The 11,599-nt window shown below is 44.0% G+C and overlaps 1 protein-coding gene across 1 annotated transcript in view; it reads right to left on the bottom strand.

The window, feature by feature from the left end:
• GLI3 (GLI family zinc finger 3) overlaps nucleotides 1-7,951 on the bottom strand; it is a 202,698-nt gene extending 194,747 nt beyond the window's left edge. Inside the window, exon 1 of the mRNA XM_053986985.1 lies at nucleotides 7,885-7,951. The gene's annotated coding sequence lies outside the window, so the exon portion shown is untranslated. The remainder of the gene's footprint in view (nucleotides 1-7,884) is intronic.
• Between the last annotated feature and the right edge of the window lie 3,648 nt (nucleotides 7,952-11,599).

The raw sequence follows: 11,599 nt of genomic DNA, 5'->3' as shown, positions 1-11,599 counted from the left end.
GTATTAATACAATCTTTCCAAATTCATTACTATCTGCTGTCTTTTTCCTTGTTATTTTTCTTTGATTTCTTTCCCCCTATAAAGAATGAAAAACAACTAGACCTAAAGCCTGGTTAATAACGATCTGATCTGTTCCTGATAGGTTAAATAGCTTGTGGCAACAATAACAGAGGATCACAACGCAAAGGCAATCAGCTAGGCAAACCAGTGCTATTAGCATCCTCGTGATTAAGATCCTAAGTGACAAAAAATATTCTATGGCATACACTGAACTACTGATTTGACTGTAATAGTTGCTTGGCTCCAGGGGAATTACGTATCTGCTTACATATTTCTGCTACAGATAAACCCAGCTACCTAAAAGTTCTGAAAATATTTTAAACATACACATACAATAGTATCAATAAGTGGCACTTTATACTGAGGGCAGCACCTCAGTCGCTTTTAAATACACATCTAACCACACAGCCTTACAAGTAAATTACATCTACTTTTGTTTTTTGGATTTAAAAAGCTTATAAGTATAACCCCAATTAAATAGTCTTTACTATTACTTCAACAGATTAAACTCTGTATCGAAAGAAAACAGATTTCTGCCAGGAAAGAGATGATTCATTTTCATACTCAGCAAACAGAACTTAGTGGATAACAACACTGAAGAATTCAGGTCGAACTGTCCATCTCTAACTAGTCTATCCCTCACAGAAACTGCTGTTTGGGAACATGCAACACAAAGCTGATGAGAAACAGAGCCCAGACTTAGTGGCTTTACAATTCAGGTATGTTATATCCTCTGAGGTAAAATTTTATAATCATTTCCACTGTCTGAGAGTCTTTACAATAAGGAACTGAAGAAAAACAAACTCACAAACAACCCCACAACAAAAACAACACAAATCAGGTCATTAACTCTGCATTTAAGCATTTGTTATTTTAATCACATGGTTTCCCTTATTTCTTTTTTTATTTTCTTACAAACTGTCTAAATACAATGGAAAGAATAAAGTTTATTTCTTAAAAAATAGAAAGTGCTACATATCTTTCAAGTCTCCAAATACTTCAATGTATTTGGGGAGGGGGGCGTGCCTAAAACTAATAATGCACTTACTCTGGAGAAATCAAAACTCCTTCCAATTAAACTACCTAATATTGCTCAGAAATTCAGAATAAGCTGTGTTACTGCTTGTTTTTCAATCCTACTTGTTCTTGTACTTCAAATTCTGCAGCAGGAAAAACTCTAATAATTATGTCAAAGTAAGATTAGCTGTAATAGAATTAGCACAGGGGGAAGGAGAAAAAAATCTCCTGTGGACTGTACTGTTTGTAGCAGTAGGTTACAATGAGGGGGGGACACTTCAAACTTCCCTACCAAGCCTACACTCTGATTTTCCCCGTCTTTTTTCAGGAATTCAGCAGCACTAAATCCAAAACAACTTAAGTACAGTGACTTCCTTTGGCAACACATTTGTTTTATGAAACCTGGATTTTGGTTCATTCATATGCTCAAGATCTGAAAGGCCAGGAATATTCTTAGAGAACAGGGAGGGGGACAACAGCACGACTTGCTGTGTGGATAAAATAACTCTATGAATTTCTCTGCTGATACTGTTCCTAGGATACTTAGGGTAACAATACAGGCTGTTTTTTTTTTTTTCCTTTGCCTTCTTGTCTTTGCCTTCTTAGCTTGGTAAATCAAATTACAAGCATCTGTAATGGATGTGCTTTGCATCACAGTCAAGTAAGTAGTCACCACAACTTCGACAGAAAAATGCAGAAATACTCTGATTTCTGGAGCTCAACATTCCAGTTGAAATGACCACTTTCTTCACACTTTTTGTTTTATCTCATCAATTCCAACAGATGAAAGATTCCTTAGAAACAAAACTAGATCTATATATCAATGTCAATCTATACAGGAACTGAGCTCAAGGAAGAATGTATTTAATGTACATCTATTGCAAAGATGTGCCTTCTGTTCCCAACTTATAATATGCAAATTGAAGAAGAAAAAGACTATATTCCATATTTTACAATTAGCATTTTAAAACAAGATCAAAGGAATCAAGTAGAATGTTTTTTGAAAGTACCATGTTTTGATCACAGTCCCATTCCTGGAAGCCTGTTATGTCTTCAGCTATACTCTCAGGTTAAGGGATGGCTTCATCCAGAATTTCATGTTCTAACCCAACACAGATGTTTTAACATGTAAAAGAGCTAGGAAATCTCCATATACCCAGGAAGAACTTCAAGTGTGAAAGGTACTTTATAAAACTTTATCTTCAGCTTTTACAGTTTACTTTAGGTTTCACACCTGTCTCATAACAGCAGGAAAACTGCATCATGATTCCTTCATGTTTTTGTAACTTGACAAAACACAATGGCACAACTCTGAACTGCTACATTACAAATGCACAATCCACTATCCTTGTTAAAAGTGTCATCACAGAATTACACAGCTGTATTATTTTCCTAGAAAAAACATCCATAGTGAATTGAAGAGCCAAGCAAATCCCCACCAAACTACATCCTGACAGTTAAGAATCGGTAGTGCTAGGATTTCATTTTAATATACACGGTTCAGAACAGTGTACTGAACTGACACTTGATGTGTGTTTCTGACTCTTCAGTTTCAGGTATTCATACATCTTATCTAATGAAGGCTTCATTCTCTGGGCAGCTGGATGATGTATTCTTTACACACAATTGATTTTCTTGACATTAACAAATTTGCATGCAAAGAAAACAGAGTCTCATACAAAGCAGCAAACACTACTGGGGCAAGTTCAGCTCTAAACCACCAAAAGGTCTGTTGGGTACTTCACCCCGAACTAAATATCAGATACCAAAAAAATACAGCAACGTTTTGAGCACCAATAAAAATAAAGAAATAATGAATTTTTAAAAAGGCCTAATCATCTGGATGATCAGTGTAAAAAAATTACGACATTTGAGTGGCAACTTCAGCTAAGAAAATCAGATCTCCTTGTAGTGGATTCTGATATTATCAGCTCTGACACCCAGCAACTATTTAGAGACAAATACATTTTATCCCAATTTCTTTGTCCCTTGTAATCTAAATAACCTTGCAGGGGTTTTTAACATCAGTGTATTGTCTCGTTTCTTATTTTGTTCTTAAAGAGAGAGAAACCAACTCTTCAGATCAGCAGCCAATTTAATACACTTTCAAGGTAAGGCAGGTACAATTTACATGTACAGAGTATACCACAACAAAACCACAGTATGATGCCAGCACAGTCTTTAAGAAAGTTTTCCCCTAAATCTCGGAAGAAAGCAGCCTTAAAAGAAAGCAGGGATTAGAGTGAGCTGGAAGGTAGGGAGGGGACTTACCTCAAACCCAGCCAAGCAGAAACCAGAGCAGTAATTCTACCAGTCGGCAGAGTACACTTTTAGAGCTATAATGGTGAGAAGTGCTGGGCAGCATTGCCTGAAGGCAGCACTAATACACTGCTGACTAATGACTGGGCCATGCGGACAATGAATTTGGGGGTTGAAAACTAACAGAAACCGTGCAGTACTTTGACAAATGGGCTTTCAAAATTTCATTCACTGAATAACCTTTAAGCACAAAACTGGCTCAAGTTCTCTCGGGAATAATATGACACATGTTGTTGGACACGAAGTATTTTCCTTTTTAATTAAAACTATTACACCGAATACATAAACATGATTACAGTGAATAAAATATAAGAGTTAACTCTTCAGCACCTAGAAAAGACCAGACTCTGATTGTGAGGGGTAATGCCATACCTTCAGAAGGGGCAACAAATCCCACGGGTTAACCACCTGATTCACTGAAATTCATTCTTGGCAGAATATATTTTCCCTTCTTCGAGACATAAAGGAGAACAAGAACTTCAAAGGTATGTTTAATGAGCTGCTACAAGCACAACTGGTTAAAAGAGGCTCAGAAATTATGTACTGAAAGCTGCATTGTGCTTAGAATTGCAACTGAAAAAGTCGCTTTTAAAAAGAGCCCCATAAAACAAATCAAGCCTCTTATAAACTTTGTCACCTTGTATATTGACAAACACATTAAAACAACAGAATCCCTCTTTAAAGGAGCTCCTTTTTTTCAGTGCAACTCGACTTCTAATTTGAAAATAGCCATTTTGGCTCTTTTTACAGACAGAATGAAATACCTGAAGTGTCCCTAAATTAACAAGTACCACTTGCCATAGACAGCAGCGCGCTTAGCAGCTCCTAAAAACTTCAGAAAAGGATCTTAAAACAGGAAGCTTAGTGAGCTCATAAAACTGTTGTTGGAGCCAGGAACACATAGCATATTTAATCTGCAAACTGTGAGAGTCTACAATGATTTCAGCAAGATCTGAGGCATGCCCTCAAGGTTTGCTGGGATCTGGGATTAGGGAGTTGATAAGAACCCTCTACTGCCCATGGACATGTTTTTCTTCTGCAGTTAAACACAAATGCATAGAGACGTTTGACTGCTGCTTGGCGTTACTGCTCAAGTTATATAAAAGCTTTGCAGCTCCTTTTGCTGTCAATATATCAAAGTTTAAAAAAAATCATCAAAGTGTGAAATTTCATTTAAAGTCTGCCAGTCTACAGCTCTATTTCACAGACCTATCAAATAAAAGTAAAGATGAAAACTGCACTGAAAGAACTTGAAAAGTTTGCAGCAGCACCCATGCCCTATTTTTGTTTATCCTGTCTCATTTTATTTGATTTTAAAGTATAACAAATCAATTCCCTTATAAAAATGACAGTCTAAAGGAAGGATGTCTATAAAACCTGTGGTTAAAAGACAACTTGAAATCATGATTACAGCTGAACCTTTTGTTAAATAAAAAGCTTCCTCTGTAGCCATTTTAGCATTTTAATTGACTAACTACAAGTTGGCAGAAAATACCTTGAATCTTCCAAAACAACCAGAATTACTACAGAATATGAATGCCAGAAAAACTAAAGCTTTCTTCAAAGTATTCTTTAGCTAGGGATTTACAACAATTGCATAAAAAAGAAAAGCCTGACTTTTAAGGTAATCTACTATAGTCTAAAAGCATTAACATTCCATTACTAAGGTTTTCCTGAGGATTTCATGACTCGTTGATTCACTTTTCCTTCAAGTTTGCTTTTTCTTTTTACATTTCTATCTCCATATAGTTGAAGTCATGCAACACTGATCATTAAAATGCCTCCGTCCATAACTTCAAATAAACCCTGCTTTAATAGCCCTCAAATTCCTTATTTATCAGGCAAAGATGACTAACTTTTCACTAACACTCAGCAACATGAAAATATGCCATTCCTTCCTCTAATATGCAGACTAGAATTCAAATACACTACAGGAGTGCAGGTAATTGAATAGCTTTCCCCAAAACGAGGCAGGAAGTGTAACTGAAATTTCATGGGTCAGTATCAGTGCATACATTAATCTTCTTAAAAATTTGAGTAATCTGCAATATGAACAGATTATAACAATGTCTCCAAACACGAATATTTTGGTTTTTCCAACACTATTCAGGAAAAAAAAAATCATTTGTAGCCATTGATACTTTAATTTCTTAGCTACAGACTGTTTTTGTGTTTGAAAACGAACAATCTTTCACAACTGATGATTACGTATAGCAGTAATAACTCTTTCTTGGCCACTGCACACCTTCTCAAGCCAAATATGTTACTCTGCTAATGCAGGAAAATGCAGGTAATGTCTTTGTTTTGCAGTATGTCTACAGAAAAGCTATGGAAAACAGCATGTCCTGCTAAAAACCATATGCTATTACCAGAATGCAAGAGTGCATTCATTTGGGCACCTTAAACCACAGTTTTGCTTCCACTGCTACTTAAAAGAATACACATACACTGAAAGAGTCCTTTTCTTACTCATTCTTCCTACTCATTCAAAATGACATAATCCTGCTTTTAAAGAAATAATTTCCTGTCCTTAAAATAGCCTTCTCTCATAGTTACTATTATTTATGCTTTTAGAATTGGGCTATAGACAAAGCTGAAAGTATTTACATACTAGCTAGTTATACCCAAACCTTCCTTACATAAACAAACTCTCAAGAGGCTGCCTACAGTTTACATTGCCAAACTCATTCACCATTACTTTTAATATATATTTCCATGACTGAAATACAGTGGTGTGAAGATGGCAATTTTTACATTTTAAGGTTACTTTACTTTTAAAACACTGCATTCATCTTCCTTCAAAATAATCATGACATATATAATTAAGAAACTGTCAGATCATTATCAATTTTTAATAAAGGACCTAAATGAAATAATTATAGGAATCAATCAGTGAGGCACCTCTCCAAATTACAATGCAATTGCACAAATATTCAAACTACTTAAGGCCAGTTCTGGCACATTTCGATCCATAATCTCTTTGAACACCACACCAAAAACAATTTTGGAACACAGAGAAACATAGTGATTTCTCACTATTCCAGTGACTTAAACGATTTCAAAACAGATACCTACAGCACAGAGAGACAGGGAGGCAACCATGCCCTCCTAAAAATGTTTGCTGGTTTAATCAGCCACATGTCTCAAGGCCTCTGGAAAATTTCGCTTCCAAGTTTTTCTGTTAGCACGCATACAAAAGAAACGAAGTCTGCATGCTGAAGCTTAAAAAATTATGTTTATTGAGGCTTGGAAATGAAGAGGGAAGTAGGAAGGGTGCGACGAAGAGGAGCCTTTTGCCGTGGGTTGCTACTTACAGCTCCTTTAGTGAAGTAGCCTCTAAAACGTGACACTGTGTATCAAACAGATAGCTATCCGTACCTCTGACTAAAAGGCTCTTTGAGATGAGTACAGTCCATCATTTCAAACTGAAGTGGCAGCTGGAAAATGTGGAACAGCTGGCAAGGAGCTGGGAGAAAATGTTTTACATAAATATATCTACATACAGACTGGCAGAAGGCCACGGACGCCGTACCCGCAGGACCGGATAAAAGCTACGCACCAGAGGGTTAAAAACAAAACTGGGGAGTGAGATGGGGAGCGAGGGGCGTGTGTTTCCTTTTACCTTTTCTCTTCACGTGGTGCGCGGGTTGAGGAGCGGGCGCTAGCAGCTGCGAGCCGGCGGGCCCGTCCGAAGGCGCGGGAATTGTGCCAACACCCCTCCGACTTCACGGGACAATCGGAAACGCGGCGGACACACTCTGCTCCCACCCTGCAAAGTTGGGCGGCGTACGGCCGGGCCGCGGTGCCGGCCCGGGGCGGCTCCGAGGCGCTCCCGTGGGGCAGCCGCCCCGCTCCTCCGGCCCGGCCTCGGCCGGGCCCGTCCCGCCGCCCCGCTCCCCCGCCTGACCCCGTGCCAGCGGCGGCGCGGAGCGGGCCGAGCGCTCTGCTCAGAGAGGCGCCGGCACCCCCGCGCCCCCCTCCCGGGACCAGACCGTCCACTTCCTCGCAGGGAGCAGCCGGCAGGGAACGACGCCCCCCGGGCGCCCCTCCGCCCCGCCAGATGTGACAGCGGATTCTCCCCCTCTCCTCTCGCCTTTCCCCCTGAGAAGTTTGTGCCGGCCTCCCGCCGCACTAGCGTGAAAACCCCCGGGAGTCGCTCAGGGAGTACGGGCGAAGAGAAAGAAGGGGGTGGAAATAAAACAGCAGCTGTCGCCCGCACATCGGCAGCTCTGCTGCGGGACGTGCCCCGCCGAGCCCGGCCCGGAGTGGGGACTGCCCTCGCCTCGCCCCGCACCCCGTGCCCTCGGCTCCCGCGCTCCGTGACAGCCATTTTGGGGGTTAGACACCTCGGTCCCCCCTGACCCCCGCCTCCAAGTTAGGGAAGCGGGAAGGGGGCCGGGACCGGGGCCGGGGCGCTGGGAGACGACAAGAAAGTGGCCCGGAGTAGAGCTGGCGAACAAAGAACTTCTCGCCCAAGTGGGTACGTACCTGCCGCCGCTGCCGCCGAGCCCCCGCGCTGCCCATGGGCGAGGGCCGGGGCCGCCGGCTCGTCCCCACGCTGCTCCGCCGCCGCCGCAGCTAGCGGGGCTGGCCCCCGCCGCGGCCGGCGGGCATCCCGCGGGGCAGGGGGACGGGACGGGACACAGGCGGGACGGGGGCGGCAGAGGAGGGCCGGCGGGTGCTGGTGGTGGTTGTTTTATCCCTGCCTGCCTCCCGCGGGGAGCTGCCCGCGCCTCTGCCTCCGTGTGGGGGTGTGTGTGCGCGGGTCCGACATCAGTTTCAGTGATCTTGTAATCTGATCCCTTCTGACTCACTCGCACTGACTGACATTTCTGATTTTGTTCAACAAAAAGAGCAGAGGGGAGGAGAAAAAGAAGAAAAAGAAGAGAGGGAGCAAAAGACAAAAAAAAAAGTATCCCCAAATCTACCGCCTGGTACCAAGAAGTTTTGGTAGGGAAGGGGGGACCCCTCCGTCCCGTCCCGTGCCGCCCGTCCCCTTCAGCCCCGCCACCGCCCCGCATTGTTTTGGCTCGGCGCAGCCAGCGAAGGAGGGGAACAAACACATCGCGCCGAGATACTCACGTGTCGGAAAAGTTGTTCCTCTCTCCTTTCTCCGTCTCGCGCGCTCCTCTCCGCCGCCTCCTTCAAGTTTTACAGATGTTGCAGGGCTGCTCGTCGTCGCCGCCCCCTCCTCCCAGCGCTGCCCTCTGGATCAGATCAGGGGAAAGGCTCTTTAGGGATAACTCCCGATTCAAACACCCTCCGCTAAACTTTCCCCATTCCCTCCCCTTCCTCTGAGCGGCGGAGAGGGCTCCGCTCTCCTTCCCCCCTTCCCTCCGCCCGTTCGGGACGCGGCTGGCTGCTACCCGGGGCGCGGGTGCCCCGGGCCCGGCGGGGAGCGGGGCCGCTTGCCTGGGGGAGCGGCGGAGGGCTGCGCCCCGGGGTGCGGGTCGGGCCGCGGCCTGCCGGACTGCAACGCGAGCTCTCGGCATGACACCCCCCGCTCCCCCCTTCCTCCTCCTTCTCCTCCCCCGCCATCCCCCCGGCCCGGCCCGGCCCGCCCCGGCGGCGGCCCAAGGGCGGCGACACCCCGCCCACAGCCAGAAGGCAGCGCGGGGCGACGGCCTCCCCCCCCCCCCCCCCCCCCCCCGGAGCGGCCCCTCCGCCTCGGGTCGCGCTTCCTCCCTCTCCCTCCTCTCCCGCTCCGTCCTTCGGCTCAGCCTGCAACTGCAGCCCCATTTTCCGCGCACCGATGCCTTGGACACCCCCTTCTCCCGCCCGCCAAAAATTCAGGGCTTTTGTGGGGGTAAACGTGCTCTTCGCGTGGGTTTTCTCTGTATGCTGCGGCTTCTGGGCTCGCGTTTGCTCTGGCGCCGCAGGCTGACTTGACTGAAGGACTTCAAGGAAAGTTTCACCTAAGCCATGTGACACTGAAAAATAGCTCTTTTGGAGAAAAAATACAAGTGCTTGGGCGAGGGGAAGAGTGGCGGTGATGCCTGCGCCTGCTCCTCCTTTCCCAGCCCACCTGCCAGCCTCCTCAGCACCCTGCCAGGCTCGTCTGGCCTTCACCCTACAAAACAGGGCTCTCCTCTGCCTCCCTCTTTGGCCCTGGTCTCCGTTGTTCCCCCGTGCTCCTTGCGAGCAGGTTTCCCACAGCAGCATGCTGTGGTTCAGAAATAGCAGGAACTAGGATGCCATTTGTTCCAATATCTCCATCCTTTGGGAAATGATGTGTCCTGACAAGACACCTTACCTTTTTAAAGTTCTGCAGATTGCTCCCCTGATATTAAAAAAGTCTGAGAAAACATAAATGAACATTACCACAACCATTTTCCATCAAGTCACAAGGTGGGACTGGCTCTCGGGAAAAGTATGTGTGTGTATATATATATTTAAATTGTTGCCATCACAATGTCAGATACTTCATATGCACTTTTGTTCATAACCTGGCTCACAACACAGCCAAGTAAGATTTCTTGCTAATACATGCAATTTAGCAAGGTACCCGAGCTTGGGCTACCTTTGGAAAGTCCTCAAAAAATTAGTGGTTCTTGACAAAAAAGGTATGTTTGCTGATGGAAATGAAAGACTGACTTTTGATGCTATGCATTTCATAAAGCTTCTCTTAGTCTCACCATTGAAAATGTTGATTTTATTGCAAAACAAAGCTGTGGTTTGAGGTGACTTGGTCCACGAGTTTTTTTAAAAGCAAAGAGAAAGCAATCTTACCTGACTCAAAGGGCCACTTCAACCCTAATTTCCTCAGGCTAACTGGCTTCGAGTTGTTTTTCACCTGGAAATCTTTTCTGGGTGCAAGAAATAGCTTTAACGAGATGCCTATAATACATGGATGTCCCTGCTACAGTCAGGCTAATTGCCCTGGCAGCCCCAGGGATGCCTTTTTTATGCACATTTTACAGCACCAGGTCAGCACACCCTGACTTTCAGGATAGGCACGGTAGTCAGATGCTTTCACACTGAGTGAGAGTTGCACATCATTCAAGCTGCCACGCACACACGTGCACTGTTGGAGGTGGGCACCAGGGACCGGATGAGAGCCTGTGCTCTGGTGCCATGCCTCCGAAGCCAGTGATTTCACAGCACACCAAGAGACAAATCTGCCCCTCCTCCGAAGGAGCAGCCTCTGGTTGCCCAAGTGATGCTGCTGACATGCATAACACTACACAGGGAAGAGGCATGTGCAACACCAGGATTTGAATACCCCTATGAAGAGCTGATATTCTTCCAACTTTTTTATCTTATATGACTTCCTTTTCCAGTCTCATGTTCCCAGGAAAATGTTAGCTGTTTCATGATATATGATAATAGTGGTATAGTACTGTGGATGTTTTGTTTTAGCTGTATGTACTTTATACACAACCATATGTATGTACTTTATGTGACATGCATACCACCCCCTGATACCTATATATGTGCTGGGGGAGTGCTGGTGCACAGAATGATTAGGCAAACCTCAGGTCCCTTAACAGATCTGTTTAAGAGCAATATGGTTCCTTCGGCCCATTGTACCCTTCTCTCATTTTCTGCCTATTGCATATTCCTTTCTATTTTATGCAATCAATTTTCTTAAACTCTTTTTTTTTTCTCTCAGTATAATGAAAACCCTTAAAAGTAACAGGGGAAATTAACCAACATCCAAAATGATACTGTGTAAAAGAAACAAATTAATGTGGAACATCCTGTTTGACTAAGCATTTATAATTCAGTATTGCTGATGTTAAGATACTGCTTTTAATAATAGCTTAAAAGACATTAAAACTGGGGCATGATTTTGAGACTGGGCCTTCAAATCAAAATTCATCTTAGACTTTTTAAAAAAGAAGTTATTTCCTCAGAGTTTGGACATCTTGTTACATCATAAAACACCTCTTTTTTAGGTTTTGGTTTTTTGTTTGTTTGTTTTTAATATTATTCACACCAACTCTGCTCAAGACTCATATTACTAATTTGAGATAAATAACCCAAAACATTTCTCTACACTCAATTCACATTAAGACAGACAAAAAAAATATAAAGAGGTGATAGAATGCTTTAAGATTTGCTTATAAAAAATAGCTTTCTGATGCATTGCTGAGCAGTGAAAGTCTTGAGAGAAGGGAAACACAGAAACAATAACGGATGTTTCTGCCTGTGCCTCTGTCTGCTCAGGCCAAGCAGAAAATAAAAACCGATGGTGAGTGGG

Source organism: Vidua macroura, chromosome 1, assembly GCF_024509145.1.
Source record: "Vidua macroura isolate BioBank_ID:100142 chromosome 1, ASM2450914v1, whole genome shotgun sequence".
NCBI lineage: Eukaryota > Metazoa > Chordata > Aves > Passeriformes > Viduidae > Vidua > Vidua macroura.
This window is presented reverse-complemented; position numbering and strand designations above follow the sequence as displayed.